Source organism: Cryptotermes secundus, unplaced genomic scaffold, assembly GCF_002891405.2.
Source record: "Cryptotermes secundus unplaced genomic scaffold, Csec_1.0 scaffold117, whole genome shotgun sequence".
Lineage (NCBI taxonomy): Eukaryota > Metazoa > Arthropoda > Insecta > Blattodea > Kalotermitidae > Cryptotermes > Cryptotermes secundus.
Genome location: NW_019737981.1, coordinates 1,260,150 through 1,282,008, shown reverse-complemented (window position 1 = coordinate 1,282,008; position 21,859 = coordinate 1,260,150). Strand labels below are relative to the sequence as shown.

Sequence of the window (21,859 nt, the reverse complement as noted above, 5' to 3'; positions counted from 1 at the left end):
TAAATACTCGTAAACAGTAAGTATGATATCTGGCAGGAGTAAGAGATATTCGCTTCTCCACAGTTTCAGACCATTGCTTAGGTCTACTGAATTTCCTAACCAGTGGATACTACTGTTGTTTTCTTGGCTGGGTGGGTGGGGTGAAATAGCCAGTTCATGAAGGTGACATTCACCTCCATCTAGTAAGTTACAAATATGTGGATCTATATCTCAACTCCCCATACATCTTCTTGGCATGTTATATAAAATTAAACACTGTGATAAATTCATCATTCACATTTAATTTTTTAGAAATTATTCTTGAATAACTGTCTTGACACTGGAAGAGAATGTTGAAAGGAAGCTTGTGAAGCCTGGGCAAGTTTGAAAAAGTATCGTTCATCTTTATAAACTTAATAGGAAGCAGTTCCTATCTTTAAAATACTGTAGAATTTACATTTCATACTTCTATTAAAATAAGTTCTTTTAAAGTATGATCTGCATGATGATTTGGTTGGGAGCCCATGCCATAAGGCAAAATAGAACAGAGTATACTTTAGGTAAAAAACGATAGTCAACACTAAACTGGAAGGCAGACATGGAGTTCGAAGACCCAGGTTGAGGTAGTTAGATGATGTAGAGGCCGACATAAGAACTCTAGTTATAAAAGATGGAGACTTAAAGTTCAAGACAGAAAAGAATGGGTAATTCTAAGGGGGGATAAGGCTAAACTAAAATGGCTGTGAAGCCACAGGAGAAAATGATACTTTAGGTATTTTTTTCATTCTGGTCTCTCACACTAACAATGTTATAAAAGATAAAACAATTCCATTCAGTGTGACTGGTGAAGTTTTTCTTATTTTGACTCTTCATGCCGTTACATGTTTCGGTCCTTAAAGACCATCATCAGAGGGACATCAATACAGTTTGGAAACCACTATTACAATAGGTTAAATGATACAAATTCCGTCCCAAGTGCAAACAATATATATTATATGTCTTTGATCTTGTTCTTTCTACACTACATGTTTCGGCCTCTATCGGCCATCAGCGCACGTAGTACAGACAAGCAGCGGCACCCACACAAGAAGACTACATTAAATAACACCTGTACAGTGTGAAAACAAGAACTAGCCGCTCAAGCACTTAGACATAGGGCGTGTAACCCTAAGAATTTTAAATTTTAAATTTAAAATTTAGAGAAAATTTTAAAAAGTTTTTAAAAACATCATAACTAAAGATTTTTAAAGTGCTACTACAAGAACATCAAAATTGGACGTGTGCAACATAATCTACATACCAGACACATATCAACGATGTAGATGTTGATAATACGAAGAATGTGACATTGTGTTTCTAAATGTTAAATTTTAGACCGGGTTCAGTGTGGCAGCAACGTTAAGAGTATACACCTGATGATGGCCGATAGAGGCCGAAACATGTAGTGTAGAAAGAACAAGATCAAAGACATATAATATATATTGTTTGCACTTGGGACGGAATTTGTATCATTTATCGTATAGAGTGCAACAGGATGCTTAAATATAATATTATTACAATAGGTGTTTTGAATGTTAAAATATATATAAAGTACACGCCAACACTAATGTCACAGACACAAGAAGTATAAATACGCAGTGCAACACACCCTAGAAAAGTAAAAACAACACAGCGCGCCAAGAAGAACCACAGGATGATATCAAAGGTAGGATGAAGCAACAAAACTCATTTAAAAAAATAACATAATAGGTTTGCTGAAATAATACAATACCCATGATATATTTGCAGAACCTTCTTCACAAGAAAGACAGGCAGCACAAGTTCAGCCCCCATCAAGAGAGGTGATAAGAGAGAGGACACAAACCTATTTGGTTTATAAATTCTAACGTAACTAACAATAGTTTAAAAAATTGTAATATATCTAGACAGCCACTGTAGTTGTGAAAACTTTGGATTTTGTATCCATTTGTGTATTGTCAGCATTGTATGTATATATATTTTAACACTCAGAACACCTATTGTAATAGGGGTTTCCAAACTGTATCGCTGTCCCTCTGATGATAGTCTTTAAGGACCGAAACATGTAAGGGCGTGAAGAATTGAAATAAGAAAAACTTCACCAGTCACACTGGATGGAATTGTTTTATCTTTTTATAATACTTGAGGTAATTCACTTCTTGGGAAAGCAAATAGGAGAGGTGAGACATTCTGTACACTGAATATGTAATGATAGCAATTTGTCTGAATAGGTCCACGGCCTGGTCTCTGTCCTCAAATACGACACCTTGCAGTTATCAGAGAAGCTGTGGATGATGACAAAGACACTATTGACCCACCTTCGTTATGTGGCAACTTGTGCACTAAAGATGATGTCTGCCCTGTTGGCAAGAAATGCTGCCCAACAGCCTGTGGTTATGCCTGCTCTGATCCAGTCATTCTTGTAGACACTGTGTGAATTCATGTACAGTATTGTTCTCATAGTCAAGAAAATATTTGGCTTTCCCGCTTACTCCATTATTGAATCTGCACCCCTTGAAGTAAGCAGTAGCTCTTCCAAGGAAGGGCATTATTGCATCCTTGGTCTTAAACTGGGGGCTTAGTCTCTGACCTGATAATTAGGTGGCTACATTGTAAGGATTGTTTTAATTCTGAGAATTATATAAAAGATATAAATGTACTCTGTGGGCAGAATGAAGTTTTGAATGTTGCAGATACTATGCTCTGCTTCAAAGGGCTGATATGTACGTACAAACTTTGTCCCATGAGGTGTTTTTAAGGGAGACTGGACTTCAACACTATCAGAAATGTCTGCAATGATGAGATGACTTTTGTAAAGATTTTTTTATATGTTATAGAAACATTATTATATAATTAGTGAATTATAATACAAAAATTTGATTTCTGTTCAATTATTTTATCCTGTCCTTCCATGTGAAATACTTATATATAAATGTATATGTATATAAATGTTTTATGTTGAAGCTTGGGCTTCAAACAGCTGTACAGTAAAGTGAAATGCTGTTTGATTAACTGTCACACAATCTTTCCTCACTCTTTCTCTTGATCAAATTGAAATACCCCTACATATTCTTCCTCTTTAGAAGAAACATCAACACCATATTTAAACTTTTTCTTTCATATAATTTTAAATGTGTCCGTTGAATCCATATATCTTCATTTATACCACTGAACAGATACAATATGTTATATAAAAAAGTAAAGTTGCCCCTGTGCTTAGCTAATTAAGCACTACGCCATGAAGGTATATGGGGGAGTGGATGTATAGGTCCATATTTTCTTGACCTCGGCACTAGTTGGAGGTGAGTGGTCAGCTTCACGTCCTTGCTGCTTTACCCTTGGGGAAAGTGCCCCGGTACCCATTGGATAGGAGGCTGAGTGGACCCCAGAGACCTTCTGGACTACATGGAGAAGAGAAAATCCTTGACCCTACCGGGACTTGAACTCTGACTCCTCGGTCTTCCATTCTGTTGCCAATTGTTATACCGAATGCAATATCCTGGCTCCTCAATATGTTTTATATATACATGTCAAATCTTTGTTACTGAAACTAATTTGTTTCAGTTATATTTTAGAGAAAAAACTGCATGATACACATTTTTTCATGCAGTACCAAGTTCATCATATCACTGTTCTTCTGTTGAAAACTTAAATTCTATGGAACAGCATTAGGATACTATAAAACTTGGCTGGGTATCCTGGATCTGTAGGAACCTTTTGCTTCTTTTCTGTCTGAAAGCCAGTCTTTATACCATACTGATTTGGAGAATAATTTGTTTGTAAAGTAAGGTGTTCAGGCTTAACACAGTAATGGTATCCTGAATTGCTTGAAGCACAGCATATGTTGCAGGCTTATTAATGGACATCTGATTTAGCAGGTTACACAGGTGGTGAGGATCATGTTATCTGATCAGTGGATTTTTCCTTTATGTTTAAGCTAACAGATTTCAGAAGCACTTCCTCTTTTCATGCAGGAATTTACCATGCAGTACCTCATTGGGACGATGCAAAATCAGTCCCCTCCAATCCTCAACAGTAAAATCTGTTAGATCCACTCAGTGGCTTATTTCTTCACTAATGCACCAATGAGTTATCTGTTACAACATACATCCTATTTCCTGATTGCTTCCAAATGTGCACAGAAAGGCAAATAGTTGAACACTTAATTCAAGCTATCAGGTTTCTACTTGTGTAATACAAACTTTATAGAAGGTAAGACTTGGTTGTAACAAAAATATACAAAAGCAGAATACAGTCAGCTGAAATAAATTTTTTAAGAAATGTTGAAGGAAGTATCCATTCAGTTAAATGAAGAATGTCAATGTTAGAGAAAATCTACATATATTTATAACAGGAGACAGGAATAAATGTACACAGAATTTAATGGAATATCTAGACAGGATGCCAAAAACTTATGAGAATAATGTTGAATAACCATTCACAAGGAAAAAGAGATATTGAATTTCTTTGTGTATGTTAAATATAGGCTTGTGACACATTCTGGATAAGAATCTATGCAAAGCCTAATTAAAGATGAGGTATTTTATGTGATTTATATTAGTAGACTTAGTATAGCGAGGTCAAGACCCAGTCTGCTGGATAAGCTGTCACAGGTCATGTTGTCTTGTAATTCTGCCATTCTCTTCTCTGTTCACTCAGTATCAACAACAGCATAGCTAATACCATATCTATGACAAAATGCTCATATTTATACAGAGGAAAGCACAAAAACAAGATAAAAAGTGATCTGAAATTCTCATTATACATCTCTTGATTCTACAGAGACAGAGGCTATATTTTAACTTGGGGGGGGGATCCCAGACAATAAACTATTATCCCTGACTTACAATGTGGGCACCAACCCTGTAGCACAAAGTGTGAAGACAGAGGTAATTTTCAAATAATTCAGTACCCCAGAGTAATATGAAAGGAGACTTCACTATAAAGTTTCCTTTTTGAATATAGGAGACTCTTGATTAAATGGTGGCAGGTTATTAGAAAACTGACTGGGGTGTCCAGTGTCGAAATATAAACTTCATGTGGTAGTGCTGTTTAAAAACGTAGGATGCTAAACGAAGGTAGTTTTATTTCACATTTGAATATGCACGTAGAAACTCGAGAAGGCTTTCTTTGTATAGCACAGGAGCTACTGAGAAATTATTCTCGTGTTCCTGTCAAAATACTTTGAATAAAATACACTTACAAATGTGTCATCTTATATATCCTTGATTTTATACATCAAAGGAAAGCATGTGATTTGTTATATCTATATATGTCATACTATAGATTTCAATTGGGATTATTGGATTTTTGGACTTGTCTATCATCCAATATTCCACAGAGCACAGCATTTTGGAAACTGAAGCTGTTTTCATCCTTGGGTGAGGGGGTGGGGATACCTAATCTGTTGAGTCCATTATAACGAGTTAACTGCAATCACTGGACCTATATATGAACGGCAAAATACCACGGGAAACAAAAGTAAAGAGGCATTTAGATTGGCACTTGGCTATGAAAATATAATCCGTTTTACACACAAGCACAAACACATGATTGTACATGCACACAAAATCACAACCATAACCAGCTTATGACAAAAACTTTTCAAAGTTTGGAGCCATATCTCTAAACTCTTGTGTTTCACAACATGCTTATTTTCATACTGAATTCATAGAATTATTAAAATTAGTGTAGGCTCATCATAATGATGAATACAAACAAAGGAAATGAGAAATTATTTTGCTCACTCATTCTTTCTTTCTACTAAAGAGTTGTGTTTCATGCAGTTAGCCCTATAGGGCATTGTAATAATTCAGTTCTAGAGGGAGAAATTCCTTTCCCAAATCTGTGTCTAACTGAAGGTGTAAAATTCCCTGTTGAATTAAATTTCTATAGAGAATCCAAGATCCCTATAGCTGTCTCATAAAAATATGAGTACTGTTGAAATTTTGAACACTCTCATCAGTTGAGGATATCATTCCAGCTGAATCACTTCAATAATAACAGTAATTTTTATCGGGTACATCTTTTATTCAGTACAAATAAGAAATTAACAAAATTATCATCAAATAGAACAATGACAGGAGAACTATTTTTGTCTTTACTAGGTTATGTTCTTTCAATTTGGTATTTGCCTGAAGTTTATTTTTAATTGTTTAAATTTATTTAACATAAAAATGTAGCAATCATTCATACACGTGATGCAGTCAAATACCAGAAGGATGTGTCCATTCAGAAAGCCATGTCTTGGATCATTTGTTCAGCCACTTTCAGGAACAGGAAGTTGTTGAGCTTCTTCACTCAGAGTTGTGACCAAGTGAAGTGTGTGTGTATGTGTGTAATTGAGCTGCTGTGAAAGCTGCTGGTTCTGGATAAATAACATTTGCACAGCCCAGCCCTTAGTACAGACAAAACATGATACCATCATCAAGGGACTCCAGTTACCAGTAAGGTAGGTAAATATAAATCTTTAATTGCAAGATACTACTTCCTGTTGAAAGTAATTTATAGAGTTGGAAGATTTTTATTACTAGCTGGAAAAGTGATACCTCCACAATAGAACACCCACTTTGAATTATTCTTGGGGATGATAATATTTTAAACAATTTTATGCCAACCTTTCATTCCCACATCAGAAGGCGTCTAATGCTGTGGTTATCCCATATTGGACATCAAGTTTTATATTCTTTGAGATTACTTTGAACAGTTCATATACAGAAACCAGAAGTTTTAAAATTTTTCCATATCAAAGGGCCTTTTTTAATATTTTTACTTAAATTAATTTGTAACTGGTAAGAGTGAGGCTGAAAATAATAAGAATTGGAAGGGGTTAACCTTAATCTTTCAGAAATTTAACACAAGAATATTTAATCTGGCTCTATAGAAATTGAATCCTGAATAGAAAAGAATCTTGTAGTAAGAAAAATTACAGAATTCCACACAAAGATAAAATAATAAAAACTCTGATTTATATTAATGAAAAGTGTTATGAAGAGGTTTGTACAAAACTTACAAATAGATCTGCTTCACACGATTATTCAATGCCTACGTTATACAAGGCTACTATAAATTTTTCATTCGTTTTTAAAACGCTCTATTTTCCAAAATATTACACATACAGATATGATTGATATATAAAAGGAACCGTAAACTCACAAAGTTTGTATTATTTGCACCAGTTGGCAGCACGAATTCAGTGCCTTTACAAAATGGCGACAAAGCAAGAAAAGAGTTTTTGTTTGTTGGAATATGCGAGATGTTCGTCTGTTATAGCAGTGCAACGGGCAATCAAAAGACAGTACGGAAAAGAACCGCCATGTAAACAAAGCATTTTGCGGTGGTATCGGAAATGTTCGTCGCTACCTAAACAATGAATTTCGGCATCGCTGGATTTGGCGTGTTGGTGAGCTCTGTTCACTTGGCCCCCCAGATCACCTGATCTAATGCCTTGTGACTTCTTCCTTTGGGGGTACATTAAGGATCGTGTTTACGTACCCCCACTGCTAAGAACACTAGTAGAGCTGAGGGAATGCATCGATGCTGCAGTGATTACCATTGACAGGATGATACTGCAAAATGTGTGGAACGAGCTCGACTACTGCCTGGACGTGTGTCGTGTGACCCAAGGGGAACATATAGAACATTTATAGAGTGTGAAGAAAGCTTGGTGAGTTTACGGTTCTTTTTTTTTTATCAATCATGTTTGTAAGTATAATGCTTTGGAAAATATAGCGTTTTAAAAACGAATGAATCATTTATAGTAGCCTAGTACTTTACCATGCAGACCTTTTTAATATTTTAGAATTATGTCATCCTTAAATTAATCTGAAGAGAGGTAATTAATGATTGCCTGAATGCTGTCTGTAGCCCAGAAAAATATGAAGGTTTTGCTAAATTTTTTTTTATATGTTTCCACATTGAAATGAATTAAGAGTGTCGTGATAGAAGTGCATGCAATATCTGTCAATAAACGTTTTGTGTGCTAGCAGCAAATTAATTGTGACTAATTTGTAAATACTTTCTTGACATTTGCTAGGAAGAAAAGCCACTAATTAGGATAGTTGCTATAACTATAGAAACTCAAATCAAGTACTTCATGACTACAGATCAGTTGCCTTAGTACTGAGACAATCCTCTGGAAAATACAGGTTATAATATTCAGAGATATTGGGCTTTCGGACTTTATCCATCGTCCTGGTTTTAAGATAACTAATAAAAACACGACGTTTCGGAAACTGGATCTGTTTCTGTCCTCAGGATGATGGAAAAAGTCCGAAAACCCAATATCTCTGTGTGTTATACACCATCGTCAGAATCCTATAGTAACTAGGTTATAATATTGTTCACCTGATGGTGTGCTAAAGAGAGGATCATATGTCTTGAGTCAAATTTTCTGGCTTGACTGGGTGACAGTTGATGACTGGAAAGCAGGAATTTCATGACAGAAAAGGCCCAAGTGCTTTGCTTCTATCAGCAACTGAATCCATACTCTTTTCCTACTGGAACCTGTGAGTAGAAATAAAGCACTCAGTATCATCAATTTCAACTTAACTTAGAACTTCCAACATAAATTCACACTTATAAACTTGCGAAGTTACTTTCTCTTTAACCAAATGTCTATGTATTCACAGTCCATCAATAATGCAACAATTGTTTATTCGCCATTTAACACTTAACACAACATATGTATTTCGGCCATAGATGGCCGTCTTCAGGCATTTTAAAACATACAACTGTTACACTGTTCTGAAATGCACATTTAACAACAGTGTAACAGTTGGACTATATGTATCACCTGTTTTAACATACAGAAACTCTGCAGTCTGTCCACAGAGTGTATTTGTGCATTTCATGTGGTTCTTAGAATAAATTGCTGTTTCCCTAAACAGCAATGACCAGTTGAACTTATCAGCAGAGATGGAATTATGTTTCCTGCAAGGTAAAAAATTAATTTTTATGCTTTGTTTGTAAGAAAACCAACCTTTAAAAGGTTAATTTGTTTGTATAAGTAAGTAGTTATTTTAAGTACTTTTTCTACTAGACTTAACTCATTATGAACTTAAGAAAAGTAATATGAAGATGCTGGAAAATACTAATGACATACATGATCTGCATGTAATTCTTAGTTTTGTGCATACTAGTACTAATAATCCTCCACATCTTTCTTATATCATAGTAATATCATACTATTTGGCAGTGGGCTGAACTTAGAGGTGATGACATTTCACAGTATAACTGAAGTACTGGTAGCATCAGCTGGAATAGATCGAGGCTCTAAAGTGACATGCTTACAGTTTGATATCTGATAGACTGTTTCTTGCACTCACCCCTTTTCTTCTCCAATCAGTGAGTAATCACAGTTCCTTCTCTGACAGTAAACTTGGCCAAGGCACGAAGCTGACCATTATGTGGAGAGGTCTAGAATGTGTGCATTTACCTTCACTTCTTAAGCATCTTCATGATGCATGGATTCTTACTCAGGCAGAACTTTACATTTACATACAGACAAATGGCGTGTCATAAATGATTAGTCACATATCTTCATATTGTGCCAATATTTGTGATGTCTTGTAACTGCACCACCACCATGCACTAGATTTAGGAATAATTAGAATTATTAATACAGATATTTTAGTTACAGTAACAGATAATAGGCAAAGACAGTGAGACCTAGTCACATTCCTGCTCGCAGGAAACAACTTATTCCCAATCTTGCTTTTTTCTCAGGAAGAATCCCCATTTCCTTTCCTGGAATTTTTGTTTGTAAGGGAAACAACGGTGATTTTTGAGAATACTATATGTGACAGCTTCTGTACCTCGTAAACTTAAACTTAGTGGGCTGAAGACCTACACTAAATGCAGTATCCATCATTGAGCTGTCAAAAGCGCCATCAGAACTTTAAGGACCAAAATTGCATACTCCATTTAACTAATCGGAGATTAAGGAATGGTGGTAAATTCCCAAATTTCAAATATGCCTAACCAGGAGAATTTGGGGGAATGTCATAGTAGAGGAACTGATGCATGGAGGACCTCAGTGTTTTGAGAGAGAGCAGTGTCTGGAATCAGTTGTCTGTTACCTCTTAAAACTATGTGGATGCAAAAGCTGCATCATTGCTGTTCATCTTTACAGAGTCTAAATCAACACAAGATGAGGTTATCTGTGTGAACTTTTATACATAACAGTTCATATAACTATGCTAAATGAAGTGAAGTATTCATAGCAAATGGCATTTCTCGTACATGTGTGTTTAAAAAAGCTTTTACCATCATATCAATATATATTACTAATGTTTAAAGTGTTAAATGTGATAGCACCGATCTCCCCACTTAAGCTGAGGCCCTGCCAAACGCCCTGAGGAAGAAATCTCAGCCATACCACAACCAGGGATAGTTACCAATAGCCATACTTCTCCTTCCTACCACAAAGGTTAAATATTATAAGCAAACCCCATTGGAGCTTACTGTCGCTCAGTCAGAGAAAGAAAGTTACATAGGAGAAGAGAATACGGGTGATAAGAGCCTCCTTTTTTTCCTCTGTGAGCAGATGTTACTCGTAATTTGGAAATCAAACCAAGGTCTTTGCAGTGCTCAACAATCTTCTTGCAGAATTTTTCATCTGATGACGAATCTATCCATTGTTTTAATTTAACTGCAAGCTGATCTGTTGATGGAAAACATATTGTACAATTTTAAATTAATAGCTATCATTTAGAACTGGTAATCACAAAATAAATGCTTTGTTTAAGACACATGAAAAATGTTTGTAGAATATCCCAAGATCAGCCATTTAATTTTAGGCCAGGCTCTTCTATCCCCCAAGATAGGAACTTCAGTTTATCAATGGCAAACGAAATGTTCTTCTCAACATCCTCAGACTATGTTCCTCCCTTACTGTCAGAGACTAAGTTGCACACCCATGCAGGACCACACGTAAAATTATAACTTTTTGTATTCTGATTATTCACAAATAATACTGTCATTCAACATCATGTAATTTATGGACAGCTTTGTTAATGATACCAGAACATTTAACAATGTTGAATGTCTTAGTGGCCTCCATGATTAAAGCAAGAAGGTACTTTTGGGAAAAGCAGATCTGAATGCTATAAACTGAAGAACTTCTTAAAGGGAGGAATTTACAACACAGAGTTTAAAGACTTGCAGTCAATAAAATTAATGTTAAACAAGGGAAAACCTTAAATGAAGGAACATTAAATGGGGGGTTATATTTATTCCATTTATTGTAAATATAAATCTATTGTTAAAGAGCAAATCAAATTATAGTTATCACACCAGTTGCTTGGAAATTATATTATCTTGTGATTTAGTAACCATTTACCTTATCAGTAGATGTTCAGAGAAAAGCTGTGTATCTAAATGCAACCATTAAAAATGGCCATGTACCAGTTTATTTTACTATGAGCCGCTGTTGACGAAGTTTTTAAGTTTAATGGGAGATTCACTTAATTTTAGGAGTCATGCTAGACTTATACGAACTAAATTAAATTCTCCTAACAATTCTTTACACAGAATACCAATATCAATTGGTATAGCAACTAGGCTGTGAGCTGGAAACTGAGAATCTGTGGTTTGAGCAGAGGCAAGAAATTTCTGTCTTCTTCACAGTGGGTCTGGGGTCCACCCAGCCTCCTATCCAGTGGATACTAGGGTTTCTTTTCCCAGGTTAAAATGAGAAGTAGCTTAAGCCGACCAGTATCCTCCATTTAGTGACAACGTTAATAAAGTGTGGAAATATGCCACTACTCTCCTCCCATCTTCATGGTGTGGTGTTTAATTGGGCATTAGAACAAATTCACCATTAATTCACCTCACAGAGATGTAACATGCAGACACACAGATACAGTCTCCATGTGCTCCATTTGAAGGACTTTGTGAGAAGTCACTGAATGTAAATTAATAAAACAGTTACTTTCTGATATGTTTCCTGTAGAAGAGGACTGAAATGAAAACATTCATGCACCCCAGGGAGACTCTTGAGCAAGCATTTTATTACAATTATAAACAGCACAGCGAGCCGAGAAATCATAACAGACAATATTAAGGATCTCCCTACTCAGTTACATAGGCGGCACAACATCAGCCACCTTGAAGAGAGATGACAGAGGTTATTGACACGAACCGTATGGTTTATGAATTTTAATTTTTAACAAAGTTTTTAAAATTTTAAAATAACTTTAAATATTTCTATAACCAGAAAGGCTGCTGTGACTGAAAGATGGAACCTTGTGTACTTGGACGTTACATGTGTATTTGATTGACAACTGTTGTGATAGTAGTTTCAAAAAAGTGTTTGGTGCCTCTGAAGATGATCCAAATGGATCGAAACATGTAAGGCTAGTGAATCATCAAGTGAGATAACAAAAATGGTCTCCTCTACACAGGTCTTTTGAGTTAAGAATGATTTCAGTGGTTTGCAGTAAATATATGTGTGAATATTGTTTCCCATTTTACGTATTAATGAGGTGAAAAACCACTTTTGATTGACAGACAGACACATGAATTCTGCAATGACTGTGGTGTCTGGTTATACCTCACCGAGGATTTATATTTACATCAAATACTGTCAAGTCAACATATTTTGTTAGCAAACGCTGAAGTCATTTCATCAGTTTTTACTCTGCAATGTAACTCACATTCACTAGAAAGCAATGAGAGACAATGTGGTCTCTTTTGAATTGAATTGAATTTATTTACATTCTATAAATCCTAAGCAGGTTAGTACCTTTGGATACAGAACAAGTCAAAAGGTTACATACATAAGTACAGGCAATTTTAGCTTAAAAATTAATATAACTTAATTTTACATCATTCTCTATTTACATTGAAGTATTCATCTAAAGAGTAGAAGGAATGAGCATGTAGATAATTCTTTAACTCTGATTTAAACTTTTTAGTATCATTGCCCAAGTTTTTAATACTTTGTGGCAGATTGTTGAACACTTTTATGCCAGTAAAGTAGACTCCTTTTTGATATACTGATAAAGTTGATGAGGGTAGGTGAAAGTTATATTTTTGTCTAGTATTCATGTTATAGACATCAGAATTTAATTTGAATTTATCTTTGTTGTAAACAACAAATAGGAGAAGCGATAATATGTATTGCGATTGAAGCGGTAGAATTTTTAATTTCTTAAATAATTCTCTACATGAATCTCTACTTCTACATCCTGTAATGATTCTAATTATATTCTTTTGTATTTTAAAAATTATTACACTATGTGAAGAGTTCCCCCAAAATATTAATCCATAGTTCATAATAGAATGAAAGTAGGCATGGTAAACCATCTTCAATGTTTCCTGTGACATAAAAGGCTTAATTGATCTCATCGCATAGCAAGCTGCATTTAATTTAGGTATAATTTGTTCAATATGTATTTTCCAAGACAGTGTACTGTCTACATGTATTCCAAGGAATTTTGTATCAAGTACTTTACAGATTAATTTGTTGGCATAACTGATGTCCAGATCAATTTGGTGGTTGTTTTTAGTTGTGAATGATATGTAATGGGTTTTATCAAAATTTAATGAGAGTAAATTGGCTTCGAACCATCTGTTTAAGGCTTCAAATACAATATTTATGTCATTTTTAAAGTTGTCAAATTTAGAGTTCTTAAATATTATACTAGTGTCATCTGCATATAGAATTGGTTTAGATTTATTGTTGATGGTTTTAGATAGATCATTTATGTAGAGAAGAAAAAGTAAGGGACCTAAAATTGATCCTTGTGGAACACCGTGCTTTATAATTCCCCAGTTTGAAAATGCATTATGACTGGAGTTTTTATTATTTATTTCAACTCTTTGATACCTGTTTTTGAGGTATGATTTGATCCATTCATTAGCTTTGCCAGTTATTCCATAGAAATTTAATTTCGATAGTAAGATATCATGATTAACACAATCGAAAGCTTTTGCTAGATCACAGAAAATCCCTCCCACAATTAATCTGTCATTGAGAGCACTTAAAATATCGTTAGTTAGTTCATAGGTTGCTTTTTCTGTTGTTAGGTCTTTCCTAAATCCAAATTGCTCTTTGACTAATATGTTGTTAGAATTTAAGTGTTCAAGTAGTCTATTATACATAACTTTTTCAAAGACTTTTGAGAATGAAGTCAATATGGATATTGGTCTGTAATTAGAGATGCATTTTCTCTCTCCTTTTTTAAAAAGTGGTTTCATTACAGCGTATTTTAAGCGTTGAGGAAAAGTACCTGATGATAAAGATTTATTACATAGATGATTCAAGGGTGAACTGATGTAAACAGAGCTTGCTTTAAGTAATTTGGTAGAGATTTCATCATATCCATGTGAATTTTTGGGCTTAAGGGATTTAATAATGTTTTCAATTTCCTTCCTTGTTGAGAATTTGAGATTGATATTTGGAAATGAATTGTTAAAGGCACGAGACAGATAGTATATTGGATTATTATTATTATTATTATTATTATTATTATTATTATTGGAATATGTTTTCTCAGCTAATGAAAGGAAATATTCATTAAATGCACTTGCGATAGCTTGTGGATTGTTAGTGGACTTCCCTTCAATATTCAAACTTTGTACGTCTTCATTAACAGATTTCTTTCCTGATTCAACTTTCACAATATCCCAGGTGGTTTTAATTTTATTGTTTGATTTTAGAATTTGGCTGTTATAGTTATTCTGTTTGGCTTCTTTAATGACTTTTGACAAAATTTTACAGTACATTTTGTAGTGACTTTTTAGTCTTGGATCATTACTGTCCCTACTGGCCAAATATAGTTGTCTTTTGTGTTTACATGAAGTTTTTATTCCAATTGTTATCCAGGTGGATTTGTTTTTATTTTCATTTTTGACTATTTTTAAGGGAAAGCTTGAATAAAAGATCCTCAAGTATGTGTTCAGAAAGCAATTAAATTTAGAATCAATATTATTGCTGTCAAATACATTGTCCCATGATTCATTACTTAATTTTGTGACAAAATCTGCCATCGTATGCTTGTTGATTTTCCTTACTGTTTGATATTGTTGATTACTGGGCTGAAGGTCAATATTATTTATTTCTATGAGTTGAGCATCATGATCGGATAAGCCATTTATAAAGGGTCCTACAGTATAGTCTCTTAATTTTGAGTTATCAATGAATATATTATCTATCGCTGAACTAGAATTATTTTGAACTCTTGTGGGAAAGTTAACAGTACTGGAGAGATTGTAAGATGATAACAAAGAGTCTAAATTTAGTTTCCTATTACTGTCGATGAGATAGTTTATATTTATATCACCACAAATTATAAATTCAACTTTTGAACTATGCAGTACATTTAGGATGGTTTCTAATCTATTTATAAAGTGATCGAAGTTTCCAGATGGGGCTCTATATAAAGTCAGTATACAAATATTAGAAAAAGGAGAGTCTAACTTTAGAGCACATGCTTCCAGATCCTGGTCTTTGCAATAATCTTCTAAATTTATTTTAGTAAATTTTAGGTTTTCATGTACAAAAATACTCACTCCTCCTTTCTCCAGTGTTTTCCTACAGTATCTAGCACCTAAATTATAATTTTCTAAGTGAAGATGTTCTAATTCCAGCTGTTTCATGTGATGTTCAGTAAGGCACAGTATGTGTCCCAGTGTTGATCTTTGACATTTTTTGGTTCACTTCAGAACAGAAAATGATCTTTCACCTTCACAGGGTGCTCTGAATTTTGCCAAATCAATTTTAAAAACAATTTTTATATTCAGAAGTTGTTCATAGAATTGTTAGAAAGTGAAATCTGTAACGTCTTCCTCACAGACATATCTGGTACAAAAAAAAAAAACAAAAACAAAAAAAAAAACCCCCGATAAATATATCCATGATATCAACTTCTAAATCTTGTCGATAAAACCTTGACTAGGTTCGACGTTTTTGATTTTATGGTAAAGCATAATGGTCAATTAGGAAGATAAATATTCCACTTAAAGCAGAATTGTGTGCTTTCCATGTTTCCATTTCAATAAGTAATTTGACCACAGTTATGTAATATGATTAGATTTTGAATCTTCTCTGGAACCCAGTTCAACTTGCTTTGTAGTTTTGCCACCTGACATTCTTCTGATTCGTTTTCTTGCTCCCTTTCACAAAAACTACAATCAAGAGGGACAGAAATTTTTGTCTTTTCTTCATAGTCTCCTGTTTCTCGAAGGTACTTAGTAAGACTATTTTACAGTTTGACAGTAGTGGATATTTCTGTATCATGTTCTTGCAACGCATTGTTAGCAAGAGCAGTGTTTTTTAGCAGCTGATATAACAGTATGCACAGCGTGTTCGCTTATATCATTGTCATACAAAATTATCGTTACTCGCCATGAGATTATTTTATAAAACCAGTGAAACTTTATTTTTGGTCCACTTTTCTTTTCTGAAAAATAAAAGTAGGCTTGTGAAATCACCTTGCTGTCTGTGTGTGGTTGTGTGTCTCTATGTGTATCCCCCCCCCAACAACTTTTGAACGCCTAAACCGATCTTTATGAAACTTGGTTCGTATATCATGCCACGTGAGGCCATATCAAAAGCAAACCTCATAAATCCTTCCCATCAATAACACCAAGACTGCAGCCTCTTAAATTGTTAATGTAACAACCTTAATATTTCTTGAATGCCTGAACCAGTCGTCATGAAAACGGGTATATATATCATGTCACCTGTTTCTATCCCAAAGACTTACTTTATAAATCCCTCCCATCACAATACAAAGACTGCGGCTTCTCTGATTGTTAAGGCAACAGCCTTAATATTTCTTCAATGCCTGAAGCAGTCGTTATGAAACCGGGTACATATGTCATGCCACCCATGGCTATCCCAACGACGTATTTCATAAATCCATCCCGTCACTAATACCAATAATGCAAATTCTCGAATTGTAGTCTTAATAATACTCGAATGCATGAACCGATCGACATGAAAACTGGCATTTTTTATATAATCCGAGGCCACCTCAGCGAAGTGTTTCACAAATACCTCCTGTTGCAGTCTCTCAGGTCGTTGAGGTAAGAACAGTATTGCTTAAATGACTGAACGGATGGTCTGAAACTCAGTATGTATATAATGTCACCTGATGCCAACTCAACGGCGTACTGCATCAAACCCTCCCATGAATAACATCGACACTGCGGCCTCTTGAAAGTCTGGACGGATCGTAGTGAAAATGGGTATGTATATCGTGTACTTACGTCGGTGGTTGATGAGTGACCATCCATTGAAATTACACGGTCCAACGTCGTAGGGAATAAAGACTTCAGCCCTAAATCAACCACTCTGCACTGTAATAAGTTGCCGCACATAACCCAACAAACCATGGAATGTCAGAAACACGAAGCACCAGGTGAAAAGAGTATGTTTGTAACAAAGCTCAGCAATAATTGGAACAAGTTTTGATTACGCTTTAGGACAGTGGACTATAAAAGGCTATATAATGCAACACTTATATAATTTTAATTAGCCTAGTGGTGGGTGGAGTCCAGTTGGGTCTACACGTCACGGCGGCCACTGATTTGCCTATTGTACCTTCCCCGGGTGATTATGATGATGGAGAATTTGATGGAATGAAGATTGGCAGGGGAAACCGAAGTACTCGTAGAAAACCTTCCCCCAACTCCACTTTGTCCACTAGAAATCCCTCTTGACCCGACCCGGGTTTGAACCCGGGCCGCCGCGGTGAGAAGCCCGCGACTAACCGCTTGAGTTATGGCGCGGCCCAACAGTTATATAAGTTCGAAACGTGTAGAGACATGTATAATTTATAAAAAGTGACAGCGTAACACACCAACAATCTACGAGAAGGCCAATAAATTGCAATTTCAAGACGACCGTTGCAAAATAATCGTTTCAGTACTTTATTTGGAAATCTCTCAAAGCACTTTCTTCAAAGTTATAAATTGTGTTTTCGTGAAAATGTTGTTTTTCGACTTCAGATTCCAGTAAATCAAAGAAGTTGTTGACGTTTGTTTGCTAAATCCCTTTGCTATAGAAAAAGAAATTCCCCTTAGGAATCGTAGCAAAAGAGAATTTTTGTGTAGGTTGTGGAAAGCGTAGAAACCGTCTTTACCTGCGGTCCCCTCAAGCTGAAAAGAGTTATTCTGAGGATCATTTCTTAAAGGTAGATCGAAAGTAAGTCTTCTTATACCTTGAGTTATCAGACCGAATAGCTTCGTTCACGAACAATAAATACTCCACCAGTTCCTTCTCCAGTTCATCGGAGAAGACCAATTTTCTGCCAGGTATAGTTTGAACAGCCTTCCCCAAATTTTGATCTTCGTCTTAACATACTTTCGTAACAATGTTTGAGGAAACCTGAATATGTTCTCTGCTCTGCTAAGTGCCGTGTGTGTGTGTCTCGCACTGCAGACAGCATCAATCGCAGATGGGAATGCCTGCGTTCTCAGTTTCTATCCACTCCTCATCTCGGGCATATACATAGAGCCACACATCCATTAAAACCATTTTTTTTCCTTGGCACTACAGCCCTAGTGGGCCTAGGCCTACCTCCATGAACTTCATTACAACCATTTTTTTTCCTTGGCACTACAGCCCCAGTGGGCCTAGGCCTACTTCCATGAACTTCTCTGTTCACTTCGGTTTTTCTAGATCTTACACATTCTGTAGGACTCCTTGGGCGAGTGATCAGCTCGTCGCAAGGCCTCTACCTGTAGACAAACAGAGAAAAACGCACACAAAGAACCATGCCCTGAGTGGGATTCGAACCCACGATCTCGGCTTCTGAGCGAGCGAAGACAGTGCATGCCTTAGACCGCTCGGCTACCGTGACCGGCATTACAACCATTTACTTATTATAATAAAGGCAAATCCTAATGCGGCTTATCTGAAAATAATCTTCGTAAAAATTAATAGTTAATTCTTCTATTATTTTAGCAGAAAAAGTTTAAATATGTATTTCGTCTCCCTCATTCGTGCTACATGCCCTGCCCACCTCATCCTCCTTGACTTGATCATTCTAATTATACTTGGAGCCCACTCCGCTACTACTGAATTTAATCAAAATCCGATAAGAAATTTTGCATGAAACAAGCAAAAAATAGACACGTTTATTATTTTTTATTTTGCCAATCTTCTAGAGGGTTTTCAAACGCAGAGTTGTGGAAACTGAAGTTCTTGCCGTCATCGCTCAGTTATGCCTTGGTTTTACGCACTTTTCACGACGCACGTAGGAATAAGTGAGGTTTTTTCAACCCATTCGAACCGGTGATATGTATTGATATTTTCTTTAAACAGCGAGCGGAAATTGTGCTATTCCTGTCCATACACCTGCATAGTTTTCACTGTCATTTGTTCTTTTTACTCTCGTGTATTCACCCAGGATTTTTATATTTCAGGGCCGGTGGAAAGCGAAGCGTGGAGCATCAGAAGAAACTGAGAAATAGTAAGTACAATATTATATACAAATTGTGAGATTTGAAATTTCTGCCTTTTGGAATGTTACATGTTGCAGTATGACAGATGTTTACAGAAGTTCCTTCGAAAAATTCTGCAAATATCTACCAAACTCCAGGGATCGTATTACAGAAAACACTAATCATCATTAACCTCGCGAATTATTGGTGTGAAGTTGTAAAACTGATCTGTTCCAAGTTCCGTCAACTTTAATTTTACCCGGGGTCATCATTAATAGATTTTCCATCCGTGACGGTTCTACTTAACGTGTTCGAAAGTACTTACACAATGACCCTGAGTCAGAAGAACGAAGGATCTGTTAAAATTAGAGAGAGCCCAGTTGAGATGGTTGGTAGAACTACTTACAGGACACTGTCACCTAAAAGGACACTTTTACAAATTGGGACTGACAGATAACCCTATATGTAAAAGGTGCCAAGAAAAAGATGAATCAGCCACACATAGCCTATGTGATTGTGACGCCATAGCTTGTTATTGTTGTCCACTTGGCGCTGCTGCCACTATTGGCCTATTGTACCAGCCACAGATGATGATCATTGTGATTGTGGAGAAATTGGTGAAATGAAGATTAGCAGGGGAAACTGAAGTCCTCGGAAGAAACCTGCCCCAGTGCCACTTTGTCCACCACAAAACCGACATGATCTGACCCGTGTTCGGACCCGGACCGACACTAACCGCTTGAGCTATGGCGCGGCCCAACGCCATAACTTACTTAATGTTTAGTCGCCTTGGATAAATTTATGGAACCAAGTGACTACTGTGACACCCCTATCAATAAAATTCTACGAATCAATCGAAGTGCAGGATTGATAAAGTTGGTAGTGTATCCACCCTTTATGGATACATTCATATGGAACCTGTTCCACAGTATCGATGTCTAACAACTTTACTTACTTCTTACCTCATGAATCATAAACTTTATGTCGAATTTAATTAAGACATACATTCGATTTTAGCATGACACAAGGACATTATGTTATCTTCAGTGCGTTTATCCGTGTGTTGATTACGTTTGTGGAATATTGCTTGCACTGCTACACAGTGAGGACACGCGGTAGCGTAGTTGGTTGAGGCACTATGCTACAAGCCGAAAGGTCGCAGGTTGGAGTCCCGATGAGATCATTGGATTCTTTTCAATTGACCTAATCCTTCTGGCCGCACTATGGCCCTAGGGTCGACTCAGCCTCTAACAGAAATGAGTACCAGGAATATTCCTGGGGCGGCCGGCGCGTGAGGCTAACAACCTTGCCGCCATCTATGAGCCGATTGTCTAGAAAATGTGGGAACCTCAAAATCTCACAACCCTATGGGCCTCCACGGCCTGTTACAGGGATACCTTTACTTTTTACTGCTGCATAGTGAGCAGCACTCAGCGGTTCCGGTCTAGGAAACACCACTGCTGTTGTATTGGCCCATGAACCAGATAGAGTTGAGAACCGCTGAGTTAGAGGACACTAATAGGTCAGTACTAACTGCAAACAAGACCTTCTTACGGTTGTTTTACTTTCTTTCTGATGTCATGAGTCACAACGGATGGAAGGCCGAAAGCGAAAGTTGTCTGCTGGATTTGTATATTAAACGACATTTCAATCAGTGCCTGGTGTAGAGATTGGATATATAATGATCCATCGTTAACTTATTTAGTTCTGCTGATTCATCTACGCTAACTACATTGATTGAGGGTTTTTATGTTTGTCCTCAGAAACCCCTTACGAATTTCGGAACAGTACCTTGTAAACACACCACGATCTCCTCCAAACCCTTACCCATTCATGATAACTTTTCCATTTCATTCGAAATATAATTTCTGTAGTTGAAATTATCTCTAAACAACTAAAAAAAAAACAAAACTTGAGGCTCTCACGGCTGTGACTATGAAGAATACCGTTTTCTGGGATGTGGCACCGTTTAGATATTGTATGAACCGACGTTTCGGAGGAACGTATCGCCTCCATCTTCAGGGTAGAAGAAAAGAAAGAAAATATCCTCGAGCAGGAACCAACGTGAGCATGTGGATGCAGACAGGCAGTCTGCAGCCACCTGTTCATGCTGGTTCCTCGTTCGCCGACTTTCTTAGTTCTACTCTGAAAATGGAGGCGATACGTTCCTCCGAAAGACTTAGTCTTCAACCACCTGCTCATGCTGGTTCCTCGCTCGCGGATCTTTTTCTTTTTTTCATCTACCTCAAAGATGGAGGCGATAAGTTCCTCCGAGACGTCGGTTTATGCAATATCTACACGGCGCCACATCCCAGAAAACGGTATTCTTCACAACTAAAAAATACTCTATCAATCTATGTCAGAATGGGAAACTGATCTTGCATTATGAATTGGAAATGATGCGAATCTAAGTAGTTGTGTTTGTTTCGAGATTTTATCTCGCAGGGACGGACGAACTCCACGTTAA

General features: G+C 36.3%; 1 protein-coding gene and 1 long non-coding RNA gene across 2 annotated transcripts in view; both read left to right on the top strand.

The window, feature by feature from the left end:
• LOC111870543 (cardio acceleratory peptide 2b) overlaps positions 1-2,877 on the top strand; it is a 42,136-nt gene extending 39,259 nt beyond the window's left edge. Inside the window, exon 7 of the mRNA XM_033753869.1 lies at positions 2,229-2,877. The gene's annotated coding sequence lies outside the window, so the exon portion shown is untranslated. The remainder of the gene's footprint in view (positions 1-2,228) is intronic.
• A 3,196-nt stretch (positions 2,878-6,073) lies between these two features.
• The window catches only part of LOC111870531, a 219,658-nt gene continuing 203,872 nt past the window's right edge, over positions 6,074-21,859 (top strand). The window contains exons 1-2 of the long non-coding RNA XR_002843865.2: positions 6,074-6,448; positions 19,375-19,421. This is a non-coding gene — a long non-coding RNA (uncharacterized LOC111870531). The remainder of the gene's footprint in view (positions 6,449-19,374; positions 19,422-21,859) is intronic.